Raw genomic sequence first — 6184 nt, 5'->3', positions numbered from 1 at the left:
CACAATTACAACAACATGACCAAAAAGCTATACACCAGCTCCATGAAAAATTTGCCAATTGACTGGAAACCGGGTGGTATAAGCTCCAAATTGCGTTGTGGTTTGAGGAGAACACTTACATTTTGTCAAGGGGAGATGAGTGGCTGAGATGCTGGTGGACAAGGTGGAGGTGAGGTGAGTTGCCAAAAGTGGATGCATCAATTCAGGCTACAAGTGTAGGCCTAATGACAATCACAGAATGTCATTACAATACACATCTTCGAGAATGGATGAAACATTAGCTAATGTTACATGTCAATTACAATATTAGCTCAAGTCTGTATAAACACTATTTTTTTATGTTAAGTTAAACAGTGACCTTGCCAACTACATCAGTCAACTCAATAGTAGCCAATTTCTACTCTGCTTGCTTTTACAACTCAGTGAAAGAGCACAACACATACACACTGAACTATGCTCAACTCTCCCGTGCTGGTCCAGCCAGCCTTCCAGAAGCTTCCCGGTCACAACTTGTGGACTTGTTTACTTTTGAGTTTATTTTATTTTTACAGTGACAGTGCACATTAATGAATGTTTCAGTAAAAGTGACGGTTTTAGCCAGCCAGCTAATCTTCAAACGCAGTCCCTGGGCAGGTTATTAAAAACAATTACAATATAGACAATAATTGAGCAGTGAGCACACGCAGAGCAACATAGGACAAGCAATACGTAGCATACAGACAGAGCAACATAGAACAAAAAGAAACAAGACCAAATCCATAAAAGCAACAAAGTGTTTCCACACCTCACAAGCTACAGACAACAGACAACATGGAAAGCGGCAATACACAGCTCGGGAATATGTTCACAAATCTGATTGACCTTTAGCCATGTCTTCATGTTTTTTGTGATATGTTGTGTGATATGTTGTGCAGTTATGTGTGTCTGATGGCAGTGTATTCCAGACATGGGAAGCTCTCACAGAGAAAGCGGATTTACTAAAGGTGCTTTTCCTTAAGGGAACTATACAGTCACCTCTCATGGCAGACCTTGTGGATCTGCTGCCATATGTTTGGGTTTCCTGTTTAACAAAAATACTGAGTGGAGGGGGAGCCAGGCCATTTAGGATCTTGAATACAAGACATGCGTAGAGCCTGTGTGTAGACAGACTGAATAGGTTTAAATGTTGTACAGCACGCTTGGGCCCAACTAGTCAAGCAGTATGTTAAGTGGGGGAGTATCATAGATTGAAGTACAGTTTTCCTACCTCTGTAGTCAAACAATTTCGTATAAATCGGAAATGAGCTAGGTTGAATTTGGTTATTTGAATGACCTTTTTCACATGCTTTTTAAAAGAGAGGTTGGAATCAAGTATAATGCCACTGAGCCACTTTGTAACCTGGACCATTACAGTAGTGAGTTCTTGTGCAGCTTGTTGTTTGCTCTTTGCATGCACATATCACTGTATCATCTGCATACATTTGAACTTCAGACCCAGTACAGACAGAAGGCAGATCATTAATGTACAGGCTGAACAGAAGGGGCCCCAGTATTGACCCTTGGGGCACGCCCACATCATAGCTAAGAGTGGGCGACAGCTCATTGCTCACTCTGACACACTCAGTTCTGCCTTCAAGGTATGATTTCATCCATCTCAAGGCATCAGGGGAAAAGTTGAACTTTGACAAATTTGTGTTGAGAATCTCATGGTTAACAGTATCAAAAGCCTTCCTTAGGTCCAGAAACTCAGCCCCAACAACGCCCCCTTTGTCCATCTTGGACTTCACATTTTCCAGAAGAAAGCAGTTGACCGTTTCTGTGGAGTGTTTCGCTCTAAAGCCAAACTGCATGGAGTGTAATGTGAAGGGGCTATTGTTGAGGTGGGCAATCTGTTGTTCTGCTACACACTTTTCAACAAACTTTGACACCACAGGTAGTATATTAATGGGCCTCACGTTAGCAGGTTCGCCCTATTTAAAGACGTGATGCTGTGCGCTTTGTTGCAAACGTTACTTTGCTACCTGCCAACTTTACGCTTTTTACTTTTTAATTACCGTTTTATATTTCGATTTTTTTTTCCCTCGCTCAACTTTTTTCATTAAAGTTTTTCACCCCGGACGCTTTATCTGGACATGGTTCTACACGAACTACACCAGCCGAAGCTAAGTAGTAACATTAACATTATGCCTTCTAGTTGCAGTCGCTGTACTTCTAATATACAGGAGAACGATCGCCTTATGGCGAGGATAGCCGTGCTGCAAGCCCAGCTTCAGACGCAATCATTAGGCAAGGGTATGAAACAGCATTTGTTCCACCAATAAGTACAGATAGTAATATAAATTCCCTCGCACAGTCCCCGCAGCCGGACAATTTTCTCATGGCTTCTGGAAGGAAATGTTGTAGGAATGCTCAACCGGTGTTGCTCATTCAGCCGACAGAAACTTTCAACCGGTTTTCCCCATTTCTCAATGAGTCGGAGTCAGAGGCCGAGCCTTCTCTGGTCTATTCTCCACCCGTTATGGGGTCTGAGACATCGAAGCCTCCCACCATTAGCTCTGACAAATTGAAAACCCTAGTCATTGGTGACTCCATTACCCGCAGTATTAGACTTAAAAAGAATCATCCAGCGATCATACACTGTTTTCCAGGGGGCAGGGCTACCAACGTTAAGGCTAATCTGAAGATGGTGCTGGCTAAGGCTAAAACTGGCGAGTGTAGAGAGTATAGGGATATTGTTATCCACGTCGACACCAACGATGTTAGGATGAAACAGTTAGAGGTCACCATATCTTGAGCATGTAAATCAGCTAGAAAGATGTCAGCATCGAGTAATTGTCTCTGGGCCCCTCCCAGTTAGGGGGAGTGGTGAGCTCTACAGCAGTCTCACAACTCAATCGCTGGTCGAAAACTGTTTTCTGCTCCTCCCAGAAGATAGAATTTGAAGATAATTGGCCCTCTTTCTGGGACTCCACCACAAACAGGACCAAGCCTGGCCTGCTGAGGAGTGATGGACTCTATCCTAGCTGGAGAGGTGCCCTCATCTTATCCATGAACATAGACAAGGCTCTAACTAGCTCCACAATGAGATAGGGTGCAGACCAGGCAGCAGGTTGTTAGCCAGCCTGCAGGCTTAGTGGCGTCTGCCAGTAGCACAGTCAGTGTAGCCAGCTCAGCTCTCCCCATTGAGACCGTGTCTGTGCCTCGATCTAGGTTGGGCAAAACTAAACATGGCGGTGTTCTCTCTGGAAAAAAGACCTCCTCCATTCCTGTCATTATTGAAAGAGATTGTGATATCTCACATCTCAAAATAGGGCTACTTATTGTTAAATCCCTCACTTCCAAGGCAGTATATTATAGTCAATTAACTCATCACCGATCATAATGTTGATGTGATTGGCCTGACTGAAACATGGCTTAAGCCTAATTAATTTACTGTGTTAAATGAGGCCTCTCCTCCTGGTTACATTAGTGACCATATCCCCCACGCATCCGACTAAGGCGGAGGTGTTGCTAACATTTACGATAGCAAATTTCAATTTACAAAAAAATGGCTGCATTTTCATTCTATGCAGCCTACTCAATCACTTTTTACAGCTACTGTTTACAGGCCTCCAGCGCCGAAAACAGCGTTCCTCACCGAGTTCCCTGAATTCCCATCGGACCTTGTAGTCACGGCAGATAATATTCACATTTTTGGTGACTTTAATATTCACATGGAAAAGTCCACAGACCCACTCCAAAAGGCTTTTGGAGCCATCATCGACTCAGTGGGTCTTGCCCAACATATCTTTGGACCTACTCACTGCCACAGTCATACTCTGGACCTAGTTTTGTCCCGTGGAATAAATATTGTGAATCTTAATGTTTTTCCTCATAATCCTGGAAAATTGGACCACCAATTTATTACATTTGCAATTGCAACAAATCATCTGCTCAGAACCCAACCAAGGATCATCGAAAGCTGTGCTATACATTTTCAGACAACCCAAAGATTCCTAGACGTCCTTCTAGACTCCCTCCACCTACCCAAGGACGTCAAAGTACAAAAGTCAGTTAACCACCTAACTGAGGAACTAAATGTAAACCTTTATTTAATACCCTAGATGCAATAGCACCACTAAAAACATTTGTCATAAGAAACTAGCTCCCTGGTATACAGAAAATACCCGAGCCCTGAAGCAAGCTTCCAGAAAATTGGAACGGAAATGACGCTACACCAAACTGGAAGTCTTCCGATTAGCTTGGAAAGACAGTACCATGCAGTAATCAAAGAGCCCTCACTGCTTCTTGATCATCCTATTTTTCCAACTTAATTGAGGAGAATAAGAACAATCCTAAATTTATTTTTGATACTGTTGCAAAGTTAACTAAAAAGCAGCATTCCCCAAGAGAGGATGGCTTTCACTTCAGCAGTGATAAATTCATGAACTTATTTGATGAAAAGATCATGATCATTAAAAAGCTAATTACGGTCTCCTCTTTAAATCTGTGTATTTCTCCAAAGCTCAGTTGTCCTGAGTCTGCACAACTCTGCCACGACCTAGGGTCAAGAGAGACACTCAAGTTTTTTAATACTATATCTCTTGACACTGATGAAAATAGTCTCTAAACCAAGCTGGACCCTATTCTAACAAAAAAACTGAAAGAGCTGCTTCCTGTGCTTAGCCCTCCTATGTCCCTATCCACTGGATGTGTACCAAACTCACTAAAATTGGCAGTAATAAAGCCTCTCTTGAATCTCCCATTCCTCTCCAATTTTTTTGAGAAAGCTGTTGCACAGCAACTCACTGCCTTTCTGAAGACAATGTACGAAACACTTCAGTCTGGTTTTAGACCCCATCATAGCACTAACACTACACTCGTTAAGGTGGTAAATTACCTTTTAATGGTGTCAGACCAAGGCTCTGCATCTGTTTTCGTGCTCCAAGACCTTAGTGCTGATTTTGATACCATCAAGCAGCAGGGTAGCCTAGGTGGTTAGAGCGTTGGACTAGTAACCGAAAGGTTGCAAGTTCAAATCCCGGAGCTGACAAGGTACACATCTGTCGTTCTGCCCCTGAAAAGGCAGTTAACCCACTGTTCCTAGGCCGTCATTGAAAATAAGAAGTTGTTCTTAACTGACTTGCCTAGTAAAATAAAGGTAAAATTAAATTTTAAATTATTTTGGAGAGATTGGAAACCCAAATTGGTCTACACGGACAAGTTCTGGCCTGGTGTAGAGCTTATCTGTTGGAAAGATATCAGTTTGTCTCTGTGGATGGTTTATCTACTGACAAATCAACTGTAAATTTCGGTGTTCCTCAAGGTTCCGTTTTAGGACCACTATTGTTTTCACTATATATTTTACCTCTTGGGGATGTTATTCGAAAACATAATGTTAACTTTCACTGCTATGCGGATGACACACAGCTGTACATTTCATTGAAACATGGTGAAGCCCCAAAATTGTCCTCCCTGGAAGCCTGTGTTTCAGACATAAGGAAGTGGATGCTGGCAAAAATGTTTACTTTTAAACTTGGACAAAACAGAGATGCTAGTTTAGGTCCCAAGAAACGAAGAGATCTTCTGTTGGATCTGACAATTAATCTTGATGATTGTGCTGTCACACCCTGATCTGTTTCACCTGTCTTTGTGATTGCCTTCACCCACCTCCAGGTGTCACCTGTTTTCTTCATTAGCCCCTGGGTACTTACAATGGGGCAAAAAAGTATTTAGTCAGCCACCAATTGTGCAAGTTCTCCCACTTAAAAAGATGAGGCATGTCATTTTCATCATAGGTACACTGTCATAGTTGAAGACAAAATGAGGGGAAAAATGAGGCCAAAATACCAGCAACAGTGTGTGAAAACCTTGTCAAACGTTTTCTGTAAGTCTTCACCTCTGTCATTGCCAACAAAGGGTATAAACAAAGTTTTGAGATAAACTTTTGTTATTGACCAAATACTTATTTTCCACCATAATTTGCAAATAAATTCATAAAAAATCCTACAATGTGATTTTCTGGATTTCTTTTTCTAATTTTTCTCAAGACCACTGATAATCTCCCTCGATCTGGGGCTCCACGCAAGATCTCACCCCGTGGGGTCAAAATGATCACAAGAACGGTGAGCTAAAATCCCAGAACCACACGGGGGGACCTAGTGAATGACCTGCAGAGAGCTGGGACCAAAGTAACAAAGCCTACCATCCGTAACATACTACGCCG

The sequence above is a fragment of the Oncorhynchus nerka genome, linkage group LG22 (genome assembly GCF_034236695.1).
Source record: "Oncorhynchus nerka isolate Pitt River linkage group LG22, Oner_Uvic_2.0, whole genome shotgun sequence".
Classification (NCBI taxonomy): Eukaryota; Metazoa; Chordata; class Actinopteri; order Salmoniformes; family Salmonidae; genus Oncorhynchus; species Oncorhynchus nerka.
The sequence above is the reverse complement of the archived record's forward strand: the minus strand, read 5'-3'. Positions refer to the sequence as shown.